This window comes from Xyrauchen texanus, chromosome 12, assembly GCF_025860055.1.
Source record: "Xyrauchen texanus isolate HMW12.3.18 chromosome 12, RBS_HiC_50CHRs, whole genome shotgun sequence".
Lineage (NCBI taxonomy): Eukaryota > Metazoa > Chordata > Actinopteri > Cypriniformes > Catostomidae > Xyrauchen > Xyrauchen texanus.
In genome coordinates, this window is record NC_068287.1 from 10,369,968 (window position 1) to 10,391,196 (window position 21,229).

Consider the following 21,229-nt stretch of genomic DNA (forward strand, 5'->3'; position numbering starts at 1 on the left):
GATTGGTCCAGCCCGGTTGTTCTTGTTCCCAAGAGTGATGGGTCTGTTCAATTCTGTGTGGATTACAGAAAAGTCAACGCGGTGTCTAAATTTTACGCGTACCCAATGCCCCGTGTTGATGAACTGCTCGATCGGGTTAGGTACTGCTCGATTTTATTCGACCTTGGATTTAACAAAGGGTTATTGGCAGATCCCCTTGACACCAATGTCCCGTGAGAAAACAGCCTTCACTACGCCGTTTGGATTACACCAATTTGTGACGCTTCCTTTCGGTTTGTTTGGAGCACCAGCCACGTTTCAATGACTCATGGATCGGATCCTCAGACCTCACACCGCGTACGCTGCTGCCTATTTAGATGATATTATGATTTATAGCAATGATTGGCAGTGGCACATGCAACATCTGAGGGCCGTCCTAAGATCGCTGCGGTGGGCGGGGCTCACGGCAAACCCTAAGAAGTGCGCGATTGGGCGTGTGGAGGTACGGTATCTGGGGTTCCACTTGGGGCATGGCCAGGTGCGTCCCCAAATTGACAAAACCGCGGCGATTGCGACTTGCCCTAGACCCAAGACCAAAAAGGGGGTGAGGCAATTCCTGGGGCTGGCTGGCTATTATAGGAGGTTTGTGCCTAATTATTCGGATGTCACCAGCCCGCTGACTGACCTCACTAAAAAGGGGGCTCCAGATCCGGTCCAATGGTCGGAGCAGTGCCAACAGGCGTTTATGCAGATTAAAGCCACACTTTGTGGGGGGCCGCTTCTTCATGCACCTGATTTCTCTCTCCTTTTTGTATTACAGACGGACGCTTCAGACAGAGGGCTGGGGGCCGTACTCTCGCAGGTGGTGGAGGGGGAGGAGCGCCCGGTGCTGTACATTAGCCGTAAGCTCTCCTTAAGGGAGACTAAGTACAGCACCGTGGAAAAGGAATGTTTGGCCATCAAGTGGGCGGTCCTCACCCTCCGTTACTACCTGCTGGGGCGGGCCTTCACCCTCTGCTCGGATCACGCCCCACTCCAGTGGCTCCACCGCATGAAAGATACTAACGCCCGGATCACCCGTTGGTATCTGGCCCTCCAGCCCTTTAAATTCAAGGTGGTCCACAGACCGGGGGTGCAGATGGCTGTCGCCGACTTTCTCTCCAGAAATGGGGGGGGAGTGGTAGACAGGCCGGATGGTGCCCCGGCCTGAGTCGGGCGGTGGGGGTATGTGGCAGCGGGGGCGTGGTCAAGCGCCTGTCCGGGAGAGGAAAGCGGTAAGGGCGCTTACACCTGAGCTAAATTATGCCTAACACCTGTCTCTAATTCCAGTGAGCACGAGGAGAGCGGCATAAAAGCAGACTCCGAGCCTCCAGTCGAGAGAGAGAGCCCAAAAAGCAACTCAGTGTGCCATGTTTGAGTCTGTGCTATTTGTAAGACAGCAATTAAAAAGCCTACCTTCAGTGATTTGAACCCCGTTTCCTGTGTCCTCCTTGACCATCCTTCCTGTAATGTTGCTACATTAACATTACTTTTCCAAATCTGGAAAATATGCCCTGATATTTAAAGCTCACAGAAAGGCAACCCCTCCAGAACATTAATTGAAAATCTTCTCCCTGCTGATTAGTATTGCTAACTCATTTGCATGTCAATCCACTGCATTTGATTTTAAAGACACATCCCCTAGAGTTCAAAGCCTCTCGATGCCATTAACAGAGTGTGAAATAAGGCCTGTGATCTCATGCTTCTTTAACTCCTGTCCTCAAAACCGTTGCCCTCTTAAATGCCCTCTAAACACTTGAGTGAGCACACATCAGGTTAAGACCTCCATTGCCATTTAAATGCCAGGGAAAGTACTGGAAAAAAACAGACACATAAAGACAGATCAACAAAAGTGGAAAAGTTGCATGCAAAAGAGGGTCTTTGTGAACACTTAAAGGCAAAGTGTGTAATTTCTGCACCACTAGGGCATCCAAGCCGACTTGCAAAAATAATGGGTACATTCCAATCACTCCATTAGTGCCCTGTGAAGTGGACTTAACAGGGTATTTGGCCTTCTTGAATTCAAAATCTTGAACAAACCAGTCATTTCGCACCATCTTAATACTACATGAAGTACTAAAATACACATGGTGAATTAATTCACCTCATGGTTTCTATGCAGTTGTTTGCAAACCTACTTATGGCTTACTTACAGATACCTTACAGATGTCTCTGCATTAAACATAAATTACACACAAAATTATCACCTTTCAGTGTACAAATAGTAATGCTGACTCAATTATGCATTCATCTGAAAATAAAATAGCAGGTACAGCACTAATGACTGTCTCACATAGAGAAAATGATTCATGTGGCTTGTAAGCAATGAGTGAAAACACATTTACCAATTTTGCTAATTAGGGAAATGAGTCTATAAAATAACATTAGCATAAAGAAAAACAGACATGCCTTTTTGGTGACTTTTATACCATTTCCTTCAATTTAATTAAAAACTGAATACAATTCAATACAGTATTGGACAAAAGTCAAAACATAAGAGACAAAAAGGCTTTTTTAACACTGTTGCTGCTCTGAGAATGGGCTCTTTTGCCCTCTCTCTGGGCCTGCCAGTCTTTTTACTTTGGTCTATTTTTGGTTGTTTTTGAGTTTTTCTTCTTTTTTTTTTTTATCAGAGGACATAGACATCACCTCTGGGCCCGGTAGCTTATTAAAAACCCTCTGTTTCTCTCATGGCAGGCAACTGATTCGGAAATAAACGTTAGGGGTTCTGGCTGTTTCCTCATCCTGTTGCGTTTTTGTTTTGTCTAATTGAGAGGAAAGTGATAGAGGCATTATTACTTTATTAGGGTGGATAGGTGAACTGATGATGGTTGGAATTTAGCATGCTGCACTAATGCAATATTACACTTTTTTCTCAGAGTGACAGACTTAGTTGATTTCAGAAATTACAATCCATTTTAGTAAAGCAAAAACAATAGAGAACGTGTGTTACATTTTTATATGAATAGTCTTTTATACTCCAGGCCAGGTATTGTGTTAGGGATTCTGCCACCCATTCTCTAGTCTTTGTTTGGCCTTGTGGGTGTTTTTCTCCACATGTGCTCTCTCTCGTGTATTGCCCCTGCACCCCTCAATTGCCTTGTTACCCATTTGATTACTAGTTAACTTGCCTCACCTGTCCCTCTTGTTACCCTACTGATTTCTTTCCCTTTACAATAGGTGTGCTTGACTTCATGTAGCGCTGCACAAACCGATCGGCACTGGACTTGAAGCAGTGCATGTCGGTTAGAAATGTTGTCCTACTTGAGACGGTGCCATCACCACATCACCATGACATATGCTATCAAAGTACCGTGAAAGCTATTCGAGAGCAGCCATCTGGCTCAGCTGGCAAGAAGAATATAGCTGAAGGCATTGCTCAAAAAAGTGTCAGGAGCTCCAAACCGCCATTTAAGTTATAGGGAGCCCCTTACCTAACCGTTTCCCTAACATTTACCGTTACTTAAACTTAACTCCTTTTAGAGTTGGACCAAACCCCTTTTGGAGTAAACCCACCCCCATTTGGAGGTCTCCGGCCTGCAGATTTGCCAAAAACAACTTTGACAACTGATTAGGAGCCGGGTGTGTAGCATCATGACCAGGCCCTGCCCTCCGCCCTGTCACAGCAGCATATAAACCTTTCAAATGAACAATAATTCTGATATTTTGTGTAAAATGAATAATCTGAATTCCACTCTTTCTGCAAACATCACACAATCTTCCGTGACTGGTGTAGGTTCAGCACATGAAGTGAAGCAAAAAGTGTCTGGCTTGACTGCTCTCTTTTCAACTCTGTAAAACGATTAAAGGATAGGCAAGGAGGAGGCGAGAACCGGCTTGTCAACATAAATTATATTTGAATGAGAAACTTAAACCAAAGCACAAACATAAACACACATGACGGACATGCCTGTAATTCTCTGTCTCTCGAACCATCATCACCGGCCGCCTTTATCCCTCGCGCGCCTCATCAGGCCGATTGGGGACCGGGCGCGCGATATTCCGACCCGGACCCGCCCCCCTCCGCTCCACACTCCTCCCGGCGTTATCTCAGGCCGGGATGCCACCGGCATGACGTACACCCCCCCCCATCCCTGGGGCGGGGTGTATCTTGCATCCCGCGTGGTCATCCCCGCCTTCCTCGCCCTGGGAGGAGACAGGAGGAAAAAAAAAAAATAAATAAAAAATAGGCGAGGGAAAAGGCCAACACGGTGCGAAAGGGAGAGAGAGAGGAGAGAGAGAAAAAGCTCACTCACGCGGACGACAGCCACTCCAACCCCGGGCGAACCGGAGTGAAACCGTCGACCCCCAGCGGGTAGAACGCGCCTCAGCTTTTCTGGCGGCAAATGGGGACACTCCTCCGCCCCTGGCAGCGGCTCTACCGCTTCGGGCGGTCGGAGAGTTTCTTCCCTCCTCCCCTCGCGGACGGCGGTCTTCCCTCGACCCCTCCGCGTCTCTGGGGACAGCAGGGCACTCCTCCGCCCCCGGCAGCGGCTCCCTCGCTCCAGGCGGTCGGGGTATCCAGTCCCCACTTGCCCTGCGGACGACGGCCGTACCCCGCATCCGGGCGGTCGGGCTACTCCGTCACCCGGCAGATGGCAGCGGCGCTCCCCTGGGTGGACGGCAGTGTCGAGGACTCTGCGACGGGCATCCCTCCTCCCTCCCAGGTTTCAGCACCAATGTAAAACAGTTAAAGGATGGGCAAGGAGGAGGCGAGAACCAGCTTGTCAACATAAATTATATTTTAATGAGAAACTTAAACCAAAGCACAAACATAAACACACATGACGGACATGCCCGTAATTCTCTCTCTCTCTAACCATCATCACCGGCCGCCTTTATCCCTCGCGCGTCTCATCAGGCCGATTGGGGACCGGGCGCGCGATATTCCGACCCGGCCCCGCTCCCCTCCGCTCCACAAACTTCTTCCCCGACAATCTCGCAGATCGGTAAATCGAGATACAGTTCAAGTCAAACACACCTATTCCCTTTGTGAATCTTGTCCGGTGGTGTTTCATTCCTTGGTGTTTCGAGTATCCTCTTGCCTGTCGGTTTTGTTTTACTGACTTCTGATCTTATTTTTGCTGGTCAGTGCTTTTTGTTAATTAATTGGTTTTTGTTTAGTCATAGATTTGGTCATTTTCTCTTTCTTGTTTTTCCCCACCAAGGGCCTGTTCTGGACAGTTTTTAGTTTGTTTTATTCAATTTTTGTGTTTTTCATTTTTTTTTTTAAATAAAGAGTTTTGAATGCACACTGTCTACAAAAGGGTTCTATCCACACACATGACAGAACAAAACCAAATTCTAAACCAAGCAGACAGTTGCAAACATGCTATCATCCCTTTGGTGTTTATGCCCAGTTACTCCTTGATGTGGTCCAGGCATAGGGGTCATTTACACTGGGGACACTGGGGACATGTCCCCACCACTTTTTGAAAGCATTTGGTTAAAATGTTCTGAAAAACCAAGAAATGTTAAAGGTGTATTTGAACAAAAGAAAACATGCAATGCAGTTTAGATACAGAAAGAAACAATGTGCATTGTCCAAAAACAGTAACTTAAACAAAAAAAAAAAATTATTGATTCTAAAATGACCCAAAAACATGCATGCGCCGATCAATAACTTGAACAAATTCTTGACACACTTTCTTCTTGTCCAAGTTATCCATTCTCTCTCTGTGAACATGACAAACAGCCACACTGTTGAGTCGGGTTTGTGACATTGAAGAGCGCAGCCAGGTCTTCAGGAGTCTCAAGGCACTGAAGCTTCTCTCTGCTTCAGCAGATGAGGCAGGAACAATGAGCAACAAAAGCAGAAGTGCCTCAACTTGACGGAAGAGACCACGGACCTCGTGAACCATGTTCCTCATGATTTCTGACACTTCTGAGCAGGTTTTGTAGGTGTAATTGGCAGTGAACATGGCCAGCTGCACCTTTAGGGACTGGAACTGCAGCTCTGGATACAGGTCAACCACGTCATCAACTTGACCAGAGAGTAGGACTTTCTCCAGCTTGACCAGGTGCTGTAGCCCTTCCTGTTCAAACCGCTTTGTCAGCTGTGTTGTTACAATGTCAAGGACTTGGAAGAACTGTACATGGTAGTACTCCTGATCTGTGGATGGAATGTAGGACTCAGCTGGGCCAGCATGTCTCCTCTGTGGCTTTCGTAAGTCCTCCATTCTTCCTCTTGGACATTGTGCAGTTTGGGTTGCTGTGAACTTAGCTATTATCTACAGGTGAAACTCGAAAAATTAGAATATCGTGCAAAAGTTCATTAATTTCAGTAATTCAACTTAAAAGGTGAAACTAATATATTATATAGACTCGTTACAAGCAAAGTAAGATATTTCAAGCCTTTATTTGATATAATTTTGATGATTATGGCTTACAGCTTATGAAAACCCCAAATTCAGAATCTCAGAAAATTAGAATATGGTGAAAAGGTTCAGTATTGTAGGCCCAAAGTGTCACACTCTAATCAGCTAAACACCTGCAAAGGGTTCCTGAGCCTTTAAACGGTCTCTCGGTCTGGTTCAGTTGAATTCACAATCATGGGGAAGACTGCTGACCTGACAGTTGTGCAGAAAACCATCATTGACGCCCTCCACAAGGAGGGAAAGCCTCAAAAGGTAATTGCAAAAGAAGTTGGATGTTCTCAAAGTACTGTATCAAAGCACATTAATAGAAAGTTAAGTGGAAGGGAAAAGTGTGGAAGAAAAAGGTGCACAAGCAGCAGGGATGACCGTAGCCTGGAGAGGATTGTCAGGAAAAGGCCATTCAAATGTGTGGGGAGCTTCACAAGGAGTGGACTGAGGCTGGAGTTACTGCATCAAGAGCCACCACACACAGACGGGTCCTGGACATGGGCTTCAAATGTCAAACGTCTTACCTGGGCTAAAGAAAAAAAGAACTGGTCTGTTGCTCAGTGATCCAAAGTCCTCTTTTCTGATGAGAGCAAATTTTGCATCTCATTTGGAAACCAAGGTCCCAGAGTCTGGAAGAAGAATGGAGAGGCACACAATCCAAGATGCTTGAAGTCCAGTGTGAAGTTTCCACAGTCTGTGTTGGTTTGGGGAGCCATGTCATCGGCTGGTGTTGGTCCACTGTGCTTTATTAAGTCCAGAGTCAACACAGCCGTCTACCAGGACATTTTAGAGCACTTCATGCTTCCTTCAGCAGACAAGCTTTATGGAGATGCTGACTTCATTTTCCAGCAGGACTTGGTACCTGCCCACACTGCCAAAAGTACCAAAACCTGGTTCAATGACCATGGTATTACTGTGCTTGATTGGCCAGCAAACTCGCCTGACCTGAACCCCATAGAGAATCTATGGGGCATTGCCAAGAGAAAGATGAGAGACATGAGACCAAACAATGCAGAAGAGCTGAAGGCCGCTATTGAAGCATCTTGGTCTTTCATAACACCTCAGCAGTGCCACAGGCTGATAGCATCCATGCCACGCCGCATTGAGGCAGTAATTAATGCAAAAGGGGCCCAAACCAAGTACTGAGTACATATGCATGATTATACTTTTCAGAGGGCCGACATTTCTGTATTTAAAATCCTTTTTTTATTAATTTCATGTAATATTCTAATTTTCTGAGATTCTGAATTTGGGGTTTTCATAAGCTGTAAGCCATAATCATCAAAATTATATCAAATAAAGGCTTGAAATATCTTACTTTGCTTGTAATGAGTCTATATAATATATTAGTTTCACCTTTTAAGTTGAATTACTGAAATTAATGAACTTTTGCACGATATTCTAATTTTTCGAGTTTCACCTGTAGCTAAGTTACTGCATTTCTCTACAATTGATTATCCTGTGCAGTGTTGCCATATTGGGCGGATTTCCGTCCAATTGGGCTACTTTTTATTACATTGGGCTGGGACAAATACCCTTGGGCTAATAGATACAATGTCAGTCATATATTCAACTCATGGGACTACCACTCCTTTCCAGCTTCATGGATTTTCACTCTGGCCTGAGCAGGAATGGATGGACATGCACTATGTTCAAATCTCGAAGTGTTGGGGAGGAGGTTTCATTCATCCATGTATTATCCAGCTAACAGCATTAGTTCTTCTTCAAGTTTTAACATTTTTAAACTTTATCAGTCCACCTCTTGCATATCTGCAGTTCCCCTTACAGACCATTGTTGAACTGAATTGATGATCAATCAAAAAGATAAACCTTTCCGTAACAAAGGATATTGGAAGTTTAACTCTGGTCTTCTGGAAAAAGAAGCGGTGGAAGATACTGTTTCAAATATTATTAGAGATAATAGTTTGGTTTCCTGGGAGGGTAAATGGGAATTCTTTAAATACAAACTATCTATTTCTTACAGTAAACAACTAAATATATGCTATCTTTTAGAAGAGGGTGGTGGTGGTGTAGTGGTCTAAGCACGTAACTGGTAATCTGTTAATCAGAAGGACACTGGTTCAAACCTACAGCCACCAACATTGTGTCCTTGAGCAAGGCACTTAACTCCAGGTTGCTCCAGGGGGATTGTCCCTGTAATAAGGGCTCTGTAAGTCGCTTTGGATAAAAGCGTCTGCCAAATGCATAAATGTAAATGTAAGAGACCTCTCTTATTAAAGAAATAAATTAATGTTCTAACAAATTAAGTTTGACAGAGAATGACACATCATGATTGTTATCTCTGTAATCACAGTTAGATTAAATTTATATGAGAAAAGCAAGAGAGGCATACATTAGATCAAGAGCTAAATGGATGGAAAAGGGGAAAGAAATCGTTTGGTTACGTATGTAACCTCCATTCCCCGAGGGAGGGAACGACACGTTGTGTCGGAGAAGCGACACTAGGGGTCTCTCTTGAGCGATGATATTCACCTCTGACCTATTGAAAAGGGCCAATGAGAGTTGGCAGTCAGTATTTGCATACCCTGCCCCGCATACGGGTATTTAAGTGGGGCAAATACGGAAGTTTAGTCAGGATTTTTCTGAGGAGCCGGAATGGTCCGGCCACAACAGTGGCTCGGTTCAGTGACATGGCGATCCACCTGGCCGGTCGGTCTACGTGTTACCGAGTTCTACGGGCTCGGACCTGACAAAACACGAGACACAACCGACTCGACGCGGAGGTTGGGTGTTGCCCAACCCGCGGCTCTACAGATGTCTGCTAGGGAGGTGCCCTTGGCCAGTGCCCACGAGGACACAACACCCCTTGTTGAGTGAGCTCAGACCCGCAAGGGTAGGGGCATGGCCTGGGTGTGATAAGCCAGTGTTTGATGGCGTCAACAACCCAGTGGACGAGCCTCTGTTTGGAGACGGTATTCCCTTTCTACCGTCCCCCAAAGCAGACAAAGTGCTGCTCAGAGCGTCTGGTGCTCTGTGTGCGGTCCAGGTAAATGCGCAGGGCGCGCACTGGACATAGCAACGAAAGGGCTGGGTCTGCCTCCTCCCGGGGCAGCGCTTGCAGGTTCACTACCTGATCTCGGAAGGGTGTGGTAGGAACCTTGGGCACATAGCCCGGTCGCGGTCTTAGGATCACAGACGTATCTGCCGGACCGAACTCCAGGCAAGTGTCGCTGACAGAGAACGCTTGCAGGTCCCCGACCCTCTTGATAGAGGCGAGCGTGATCAGCAGGGCCGTCTTAAGAGAGAGGGCCCTGAGTCCAATTGATTCAAGCGGCTCGAAGGGAGGTCTCTGGAGTCCTGCCAAGACTACTGAGAGATCCCAAGAGGGAACTAGGCCTGGCCGGGAGGGATTCAACCTCCGGGTGCCTCTCAGGAACCTGAGGATCAGGTCGTGCTTACCCAAAGACTTGCCGTCTACAGGATCGTGGTGGGCAGCAATGGCGGCAACATACACCTTGAGGGTGGATGGGGACAGCCTCCTGTCCAGCCTCTCGTGTAGGAACAGGAGCACTGACTTGATCGCGCATCTCTGCGGGTCTTCAGTTTGGGAAGAACACCAATCTGCGAACAAGCGCCACTTTAGGGCGTAAAGGTGCCTGGTAGAGGGGGCTCTAGCTTGGTTGATTGTATTCACAACGGTCGCCGGTAAGCCAGCTAGCTCTTCCGCATCCCGTCCAGGGACCAGACGTGGAGGTTCCAAAGGTCTGGGTGCGGGTGCCAGAGCGTGCCCCGTCCCTGAGAGAGGAGGTCCTTTCTCAGGGGAATTTGCCAGGGAGGAGCTGTCGCGAGAAGTCCGAGTGGGCCAGTAGGGGGCCACTAACGTGACTTGCTCCTCGTCCTCCCTGACCTTGCACAGCACTGGTGCAAGAAGGCTCACTGGGGGAAATGCGTACTTGCGCAGCCCCGAGGGCCAGCTGTGTGCCAGCGCGTCTGTCCCGAGGAGAGCCTCTATTAGGGCGTACCAGAGCATGCAGTGGGAGGTTTCCTGGGAGGCAAACAGGTCTACCTGGGCCTTGCCAAACCGTTCCCAAATCAGCTGGACCGACTGGGGGTGAAGCCTCCACTCCCCGCCGGGCAGGCGTTGTCATGATAGCGCGTCCGCTATGACGTTGAGCTTGCCGGGGATGTGAGTGGCACACAGTCGCTGCTGGCTCCATAGGAGGAGACGGCGGGTGAGTTGTGACATGTGGCGGGAGCGTACGCCGCCTTGGCGATTTATGTACGCCACCACCGTGGTGCTGTCCGATCTCACGAGGACATTTTTGTCCCGAACTAATGGGAGGAACTTCCTGAGAGCAAGAAGGACGGTCAGCAACTCCAGGCAATTGATGTGCCAACGCAGCGGGGCCCCTTTCCAATGGCCCGCTGCTGCGTGCCCGCTGCACACGGCACCCCACCCGGACCGGGAGGCGTCGGTTGTGACCAGAACGCGTCGGGACACCTGCTGCAGGGGCACTCCTGCCCGTAAAAAGCAGAGGTCTGTCCAGGGTCGGAGTGTTTTGAGGCAGGCGGGGATGATCCTTACCCGATGCGTGCCGTGGTGCCATGCTTGTCTCGGGACTCGAGTCTGGAGCCAGTGCTTGAGTGGTCTCATATGCATCAACCCCAGCGGCGCGACCACCGCGGAGGACGCCATATGCCCCAGGAGCCTCTGGAAAAGTTTTAGAGGGACCACTGTGCCTGGCTTGAAGGAAGCGAGGCAGTCCAGCACCGACTGAGCACGCTCGCTCGTGAGACGTGCTGTCATTGAGACTGAGTCTAACTCCAACCCGAGAAAAGAGGTGCTCTGAACCGGAGTGAGCTTGCTCTTTTCCCAGTTGACCTGAAGCCCCAAACGGCTGAGGTGCCGGAGCACCTGGTCTCTGTGTGTGCATAGTAACTCTCGAGAGTGTGCTAGGATGAGCCAGTCGTCGAGGTAGTTGAGAATGCAGATGCCGGCTACTCGTAGCGGGGCAAGGGCCGCCTCTGTGACCTTCGTGAAGACGCGAGGGGACAGAGACAGGCCGAAGGGGAGGACTTTGTACTGAAACGCCTGGCCGTCGAACGCGAACCGTAAGAAGGGTCGGTGTCGTGGCAGAATTGAGACGTGGAAGTACGCGTCCTTCAGGTCTACCGCTGCGAAACAATCTTGATGCTGAACACCAGCCAGAATATTTCTCTGCATGAGCATTTTGAACGGGAGTTTTACAAGGCCCGATTGAAAACTTGCATGTCCAGGATTGGTCGTAAGCCACCGCCTTTCTTGGGTACAATGAAGTAAGGGCTGTAGAAACCCTTCCTCATTTCGGTTGGAGGGACGGGCTCTACCGCACCCTTGCTAAGAGGGTCGCAATTTCCATGCGCAGGGAACTGGCATGCTCGCCGTGTACTGCGGAAAAGCGGACGCCCCTGAAGGGGGGCGGGAGCCGGGCAAACTGAATTGCGTAACCGAGTCGAATGGTCCGGTGCAGCCAGCGTGATGCGTTGGGAAGCGAAAGCCACGCTTCCCAGCTCTGCGCTAGGGGCACCAAAGGGACGAGTATTTTGGACGTACCCGACGGGGCCTCGCAGCGGGGCGGAACAGGTAGTGCAGCATTGGGTGGCTTCTTTGCGGCCTGAGGCTGAGGTGCTGAGAATAGACTCAAAGCACTTAACTTGCTCCGCGCACCCGGCAGGGTCGGGTTCGTGACTGAGGAGGAGGTCTGATGCTGGCGTCCTCTGGACTCGTCCGAACCGGCAGGCCGGGGGACAGTCGTGGGCAGGCGGAAGGCGGGATCGCCGCGTCCGGTGAACCGGGACTGTCGTAATCTGAAAGCAGATTGCCGTGAGAACGGCATTTGCAGGCCAGGTGACCCAGAGGCAAAGGAAATAGCTCTTTTATTGAGAATGTGGGTACCACAGCCCCCGTTAGGGGGTGTGGTAAATGAAAAAACAAAGTATTCTCCTCCCAGCCCTCCACCGGGGGACGGAGCGGTCTTACCACCTCCGGAGCTAACGTCTTCGGCTCTGGGTCGGCTGTCTCAGGAACGCTTGGGAGCCTTCCGGGTCCTAGAGGGGGTTCGTGGAGACAGGGGCGTGCGCCACCTGCGGGGTGCTCGATGCTGGGGCTGAGAGCTGGGCCCGGGTTGAGGCGGAGCAGGAGCTGGTTTCTTCGCAGGGGGACGCCCTCGGCGGGCAGACGGGGCAGGGCCCGTAGCGGCAGATCTGCGGCGGGGCATGAAGTGAGAGATAGCCTCCGTCTGCTTCTTCACCGCGGAGAACTGTTGGGCGAAGTCCTTGACGGTGTCGCCGAAAAGGCCAATCTGAGAGACAGGTGCGTCCAGGAAGCGGTTCTTGTCGGCCTCATGCATCTCGACCAGATTGAGCCAAAGATGGCGTTCCTGGACCACTAGGGTGGCCATCGCCTGTCCGAGTGCCTGCGCTGTGGCCTTCGTCGCTCTCAGGGCGAGGTCGGTCGCTGAGCGCAGTTCCTGCAGCACATCAGGATCAGGTCCACCCCAGTGCATGTTTCTGAGTGCTTTGGCCTGGTGGACTTGCAGGAGGGCCATCGCATGCAGGGTGGAGGCAGCGCGTCCAGCCGCACTGTAGGCCTTCGCGTTGAGCGAGGATGTTGTCCTACAGGGCTTGGATGGGAGTACGGGGCGGCCACACCAGGAGGTAGGGCTACCGGGGCATAGATGGTACGCAACTGCCCTATCGACCTGGGGAATCGCCCCGTATCCGTGGCGCTCTCCGCCGTCGAGGGTGGTGAGAGTGGAGCGGGTGGCACCTAGATGGGCGGAGAGCGGGGCTCTCCACGTAGACGTCAGCTCGTCATGCACCTCCGGGAAAAACGGGACCGGGGGGATGTCACACTCTCCGATGGGACCGGGGGGATGGCATCAGACGTCACACTCTCCGATGCAGCGGCGAGCTCATCTGCTTCGGGCTCGGGAGGATAGACAGCCGGACCGTGAGGAGAGCCGCTATCGCCGCGAGCGTAGACGGGGACCAGCGAGCGTGTCGGGGAATGGGAGGTTCGTGGGGGGCTACCCGGCGAAACTGCACCCGCTGCCGCCCCCAAATCGCCCCCAGCGCCAACCGCATCGTCCTCAATCTCGTGGGAAGAAGGAGCAATGCGGGGTGCAGCTGGGGTGGCTTGCTTTCTGTTGAAAGCAAGCCGCGACCGCAACGTGGTCATGGTCATGTTCTCGCAGTGAGAACATGAGCCATCCACAAACGCCGCATCGGTGTGATCGCAGCCCAAACACACGAGACAGCGCCTGTGGCCGTCTGAAGCGGAGAGCACTCTACCGCATCCAGGAACAACACAGGGGCGGAAGGGCATCTTGAAAAAGACGCGTCCTGAAAAGGACGTTCAACGCCGCTGTGTTTTGCTCTTTTAGAGAAATTACTCTTAATAGGAATTTACTCTTTTAATACACAGTGTGTGTGTGTGTCTGCACTGTCAAAGCGCTCAGGGGCAACAATGCACGCCGTGCAATGTGAAGGAGAAAGCCGCTGTTGTGCGCCGTCAAGATCCAACAGCATGCAGATCGTCAGAGGAAACAGGAACGTTTAAAGTGGTGTTTAACTCGCAGCAAACTGCAGACAGACCATCGGCTCCGAAGAAATTTTCTGACTAAACTTCCGTATTTTAAAAAACACTATTAAAACTTGAATCATTAATGGTGTTGAATGTTCTTATGCAAAATTAATAGTAAAAGAAATCGCCAACTTTTATCAGAAACTGTACTCATCCTCGTCATTCATTTTAGATCCTAATTCCCTTTTTGAAGAAATTGGTGAATTTATCCCTCAAATAGATGAACAATTTAAAATGACATGTGATTCAGAGTTAACAATTGAAGAGCTTGATTCTGTCATGTGTTTGTCATTAGATAAATCACCTGGCCCAGATGGTTTTACGTCAAATTTGTATCGTAATTTTTGGGGTTGATTAAGGGAATTTTTTTTTGCGACTTTTCAGGAAACATTGAATAATTTGGTTCTACCTATCTCAATGAGACAAGGATTAATGACGAGTTAGCTAACATTAGTTAGAACTTTCATGGGACTACCACTGAGCAGGAATGGATGGACATGCGCTATGTTCAAACCTCGAAGTGTTGGGGAGGAGGTTTCATTCATCCATGTATTAGCCGGCTAACAGCATTAGTTCTTCTTCAAGTTTTAAAATTTTTCAACTTTAAACTTTATAGCCGATTAAGTAATTTACAGATCAATAAAAAAAATTGGCCTTGTGTGTGTGTGTGTGTGTGTGTGTGTGTGTGTGTGTGTGTGTGTGAGTGAGCGCGCGAGCGCATGTGAGAGAGAGGGCCTGCGTGCCATTTTATAGTTTTAAAATAGTTTGGATTTTGGTGTGGGTTTTTTTGTGGCATACATAATGACAGTATTTATTTCACGGCACTTTATAGTGGTTACGCTGCGATGTCAGAGGAGGATTTCACATTTTGTGGATTTGGTTGTCTGACTGCACTGCATTCTCTGTGGTTTGCAAATCCCAAATTTGATCTGGTGTTATTTGATGCAGATATGTTGGGTTGTATGCTTATGGTGTGTTTTCTTTTACATATGTAATGAATTTTCTACAGTATGGTGCTTTGGAACTGTTCGGTTGAGCTGGTGTTGCAGGGGTGGATGTGATGACTGTTACATGTGCTGTCAACATTGTTGAGCGTTTTATGCTGAGTATTTTCATGTTGTTGACTGGCCTACACTATGCCCATTTTTGATGCGCCATTATTCAAAATGTTTCCATCTGCCATGCATAGAAAAACTGCATATTGATGCGTTCCCCCAAACTGTCAAAAAGCAAATGCTGTTACCTTTAAGAAGGCGTGCTGCCTTAAGCAACATGAGTATCAACTGTACAGTATATTGCAAGTGTCATTTTAATGATAACTCACAATAAAAGAAATACTTCATGTTCTTTTCCATAATCTTGCAGGGTTTCAGAATGCTTCATGCATTAAGAAGCATATAAAACAAGCATTTGGCAAGATCATCAGAGGCAACATAACATACTTCTGAGGAAGTATGTCCAATGTTTGTATAATGTAACATCATGTCTATTGAGATGCCTTCACTCGTTTAATTTTTAAAGATAATGTATCCTTCGCTGCCAATGATATCCTACAATCCTGTTCGTGCTGCTCTGATGGAGCACTTGAAAGAATTTAATTTAATTTAATTGAAGGAATAGTTCATCCCAAAAAGAAAATATTCAGTTTTTGCAAACACATATGGCTTTCTTACTTCCATAGAGCACAAAAAAGAAATTTTGAAGACTGTACTGGACACTCTTTTCCATATAATGAAAATATATGAAGACTGGAGCTCTCAAACAATAATTATAAATGATAATATTATAACATATAATATATTGGGGCTGGGAAATTTGACAAGTTTATTTCTGATATTAATAGCTCACTGTTTAACGCAGTGGTTCTCAAACCGGTCCTAGAGGCCCCCCTTAACTACACATTTTGCATGTCACTCTTTTCTGACACATCCAATTTATGTCTTGTCTCCACTCATGAGCTGAATCACTGAATCAGGTGTGTTTGATTGAGACATCCAAAATGTGTAGTTTTGAGGGGCCTCCAGGACAGGTTTGAGAACCACTGGTTTAACGCATTAAAACAATTTATGCAATTAATGCAGTTAATCAGTGCCTGTAGCCTTGACCATCCCAGAGCCAGTGCCTGTTGCCTCTACCACCCCTGAGCAAGTTAATAGACCTGGACTTGCTCCCCGCCCTGGTTCCAACCCTGACTACCCTTCCCCATGGCTCCACTTTGGTCCTCAGGCCCTATAGCTCCACCTCAGTCCTCCGAGCCTCGGGTGCTACCTCAGTCCTCCGAACCTCCGGCTCCACCCTGGCCCCTCGAGCCATCGGCAACTCTCCGGGCACCAAGATCCATGGCTCTGCCCCTCAAGTCTCTCACGGCTCTGCTTTCATGGCTCCTGCCCTCGAGCCTCCCACTGCTCCACCTTCCATTGCTCCGCCAATCGAGCCTTCCACGGCTCCACCTTCCATGACTCTGCCTTTCCTGGCTCAACCCTCCATGGCTCCGCCCCTCAAGCCTCCTATGGCTCCGCCCTCAGATTCTTCCAACTTCCTCCAGAAGTTTCGTCTGCCCCACTAGAGACGCCTCCTCCAGCAGTTCCGCCCACTCCAACAGAGACTCCTCCGACAGCAGCTCTACCCGCCTCTCCTCCAGTGGCTTCGCCTCCTGACCCAGTCCCTGCCCTGTGGCCGCCTCCCAGGCCCCCGGATCCTTTCCCAGCCCTGAAACTACCCCCCAGGCCTTCTGATCATCTCCCTTGGATCATTCCTCACCTTCTGCATCACCCTACCCTCCTCATCCAACTTTGGGGTGCCAGGAGTCGCCATTTAAAGGGGGTAATGTCACAGTCCTCATGTTTCCCCAGACGACATTTCCCATAATTCACTGCCCTGATCACTTCCATCTGTTTCCAATCCTCCTCACCTGTCCTCCTTTCCATCATCTGCCCTTGTTTGTATAAATACCCTCCTGTTTTGTACATTCTTTTGTCAGTCCTTGAAGTGTTACTTTTAGATGTTAAGCTTTGTGATGTTAGTTGTATTCCACTCCAGAATTTGTTCCACTCCAGCATTTATTATTAAAAGACTTAAAGTCTCTTCCTCTCCTCGAACCAGCATTACAGCATCATTTATATGTATAAATTATTAATTTATTTAAGACTAAATATTAAATTAAACAAATGACAATAAAATGCAAAGTAATCTCTTCAGTAATCTAATTGTAGTGGAATACAGTTACTTATTTTGTATTTTTAATACGTAATCCTGTTACATGTATTCCGTTACTCCCCAACCCTGTGTGAGTGTATATACCTGTATATATATAAATAGGTGTTGAGCAGTGTGATGAAGCCCCAACGTCATGTGAAAGCCCCCAAACTATAACCCAACCCTAACCTTAAAGGAATATTCTGGCTTCAATACAAGTAAAGCTCAATCAGCAGCATTTCACGTCCCTCGTTTTATAAAAAAAATGCAAAGGTGCAGTATGTAAGATTCAGAAACCCTTGTTATTAATGACACCTGTGGTCATTAAGTGAACTGCAGTCAGCTACCTGTTGCTCGTGATAATGCACACACTCCATAGGGACACGAGCGAGCATCGACCAAAACAATGACGTAATGTACAAAGAGGCTGAACGTGATTCAACGGCATCATGCTGACAGATGAGGTAGCATAATTAAAATTACACAGGTATGATTGTTTTACTACAAACTTTGAGACTGTATATTATATTTGACACTCCAGTGCTGGAACAGGGCTAAAACAAAGTGTGGATATACTGTAGGTCTGACTATGCAAGACTGTAGATTGAAGTAATCACTTTTCCCTGCATGATACATTGACTGCATTTATATGATAACCTATGTCGGGGTTAGCTAGCTAGCCAGTTTTATCAATAGCTGTTAGCTAAATTTGGTGGTTGATGACAGTAGCTGTTTATAAAATAGACTGTACATTATAAATATGTTGACACAATTCAGTATTTATGTGATTCCATCACAACTGTCATTTGATATATCAATGTGTGTTGTTTTATAATAATAGAATGTACATATTTTCTGTATAACCAAGTACGTTACACTAATGAATGGGTCTTTTTGCATTATCTTGAACATTGTCTAGCATTCCTTTCATGTGTTTTTGTAGTTTAGCTTAAATTGCACAGATCAAACCTTATGGCACTATATTTCACATGCTTTGCAGTTATGTAAGCTTACCTGTCCAATAAGAAGAATGCCAATTTTGGCTTACTCTGAGTTTTGTGTAGGAGTCAGTGTTGTGCTGGGAGACGGATGTTTGCTGGATTCCATCTCTAAGATCATGTTACCTAGTGTTGCAGACTGTCTGTTGATGCTGTTGAATAGCGGAAGAGAAGCTACTGGCTGAGGCAAGGCTCTCGGGAGCACGCATAAACGTCACATCCTTTGGATTTTCCCGGCAAAAGCGACCCGCTCACTTTGCATGAAAATCAGTTCACAGGCTTTAATAGGCAAACTAGGAAGTCCGGGAAGGGCTAATTTTTTAAGTTGTATTACAAGCCGTTCACACATTGGCAAGAAAAGGGCGAATATTACATATTGCACCTTTAAGTGGTTACAATGAGGCACTTACAATGGACGTGAATGGGACCAGTCCATAAACATTAAGATACACACTGTTTTAAAAGTATAGACACAAGATTTTTTGGTGGAAACCAACATTATGCCATAAATGCTGTTGATTGAGCGCAACATGTATTGAGCCTGGAATGTTCCTTTATCAGTATGTGACCAAACCATTTGAAAGTAAGACAATATTTTCTTGTGTGATCATGTTGGTAATCTTTCGATCCGCTGAAGCTCTCAAATCAAATATCTAAAACCATTAGAAATACACATTAGACAATGTATTTTTAGGTCGATAACAATTGGTCACATCGCATTGACATCACAACGTCAAATGTGACACATCAAATGTGAATGTGCCATATATAAATAAATACAAACAGCGGAGGTCAGTATTTTCAGTGAGTAACCACTTTCGAACTATTCCTTTAAATTCATTTGAATCAATTTCTTCCGATACATAAGTATAGTAGTCATTAAATGTGCTTTAGAAGCTGGTCTTCTGGTAACTTCATTCAAAATGCTGTCTATTAAGAAATCACCTTTTAGTTTCAAACACAGTCAAAGTGAGATAAACAAATGGAATTAATGAACACTTATTTGTCATTCTCCTTTAGTGAGTGCCATATACAGTGACCAGCAGCTCTTGGTTAGACTGACTGATCGTGTGCTACTCTACAATCTGTAGTTGATCTCAGCTTAAAGCTCACTGACTCCACAGCTGTCTCTACATCTGACACGAGCCTGGTGAGCCACCTCCGCTTTCTCATCTGAAATAAGGGCTGTCAGCACATGCTGAGGAGCTCTGCATGTCTGTCATGCTCTCAGCCTCACAACCACAGGTGACGTTAATGTACAAGGCAATACGAGAGTGAGTCCACATGTGAGGAAGGAGTGGAAAGCGTCCTCCAAACATTTTCATCTGCTGCTCAATGGAGCATCTCTGGCAGCTGTAATGTGTCTTTCTAACCATAGGCTCAGCTCACATGCTTCTGCACAGTGAAATTCATCCATTTTCCGGTAATCACTCCATTACCACACATAACCAAACCACAGAAAGCACGAAATTGAAGGTGCGCTGAAGCTTTACGCAATGCTTTCGTTTATCCAGCAGAGTTGAGGAAGCTAATTTGAAACTGTGGTTTTCCAAAATATAAGCTTCTCTTAATTTAGGCCCAAAAACAAACACTCTATGCAAATACGCTTCTACCTTTGCAAGCACAATTTCCACAATTCACAATACAATGCAGTACACATTGCATTCTCAGCACTTCCACTAGGGGCGCTATAGCAAACATTAGAGTAAACTACTTTTGCTATGGTCAGTTTTCTCTTTCAGGTCAACTACAATGGTTTGAAGATGATATTATAAACATGTGTTGCAATAGCTACCTGAATAATCACATCATGTTTATTGACACACACATTTAAAGGTAACATTTGAATGTGTTAACCTATTGGCGTTAAGTATGTTATTAAAGGTGCAGTAAGTCTCTACTATTTGGAGAGAGGTTGTGTGTCTAACGTAGTGGCTAAGTCTAGTGGAAGTTAGTCAAATGTACGGCGGGAGCTGAAGACATCTCTCACATCCAAATTTTCCTCGATGACAGAAGAACAGAAGAACCAATGTGCACGATTTCTATTCCTCCACCTTCTTCTCCTCATGTGGTGTCAGGTGCACGTATTGAGCTGCGCTTATGTAAACAATATTGTTCTCCTGTGCACAACAGATTCTAATGGGTGGACAGGAAGGTCTTCACACAATGCTATCAAATGGCTTCAGTAGACTGTATATGTAGCGCACAAGTGATATTCTATGTGCTTTTGGAGGTTGACAGTCACAATACCAATCCTTTCATCCCTTAATGTTGTGTTTCAGGGATGAAAAAAAAGCTGTACTTGTTTGGATAGAGGAGTAAATGATGACAAAATTGTATTACATGTTGAGCTATTATATATTAATAGAATAGTCCCCAGAATGTGTCTGTGAAGTTTCAGCTCAAAATACCCCACGGATCATTTATTATACCATGTTGTAAATGCCTCTTTTTGGATTAAAAACTCATGTTGTTTTCATGTGTGTCTCTTTAAATGCAAATTAGCTGCTGCTCCCCGCCCCCAACATAGCTCTGGTCTCCGCAAATACAATCAGAGACAATGGTAACTTTAGCTGCATTAGCTGTGGAATCAGCTAACAAGGACATTCGGAAAGACCATTTGCAAACATTCACAAAATATTAAGTGTGATACTTACATCTTCAGGATATAAATCTGGAACATGAACAGTTTATCCATGCTTGAGAATCAAATTTTTTGAAAATCCTGCTTTATATTGACACTGTTTTGGGGCACATTTCCTTCAAAAACAAAACTTGTCCACTGCATCTTTTTAACATGTATGTTAAAATGAACATTAACTAAGATGTTGTAAAAATATTGTAAAAGTATTGTTCATTGATAGTTCAGGTTAACTTATGTTAACAAATGGAACCTTATTGTAAAGTGTTACCATCTTTTTTAATGCTTTACTCGTGTGCCATAATAATGCAATGCATAATAATCTGAATTATAATTTTTATAATATATATATATATTTTATTTTTAATTAAAATAATATAACTATTTATAATTATCTAATCAATATATATTGAATTATTGCTATTTG

General features: G+C 46.6%; 1 protein-coding gene across 1 annotated transcript in view; it reads right to left on the reverse strand.

Annotated features, from left to right (window-relative positions):
• The window catches only part of LOC127653150 (potassium channel subfamily T member 2-like), a 146,752-nt gene that overhangs the window by 39,617 nt on the left and 85,906 nt on the right, over positions 1-21,229 (reverse strand). The gene's annotated exons all lie outside the window — the stretch shown is intronic.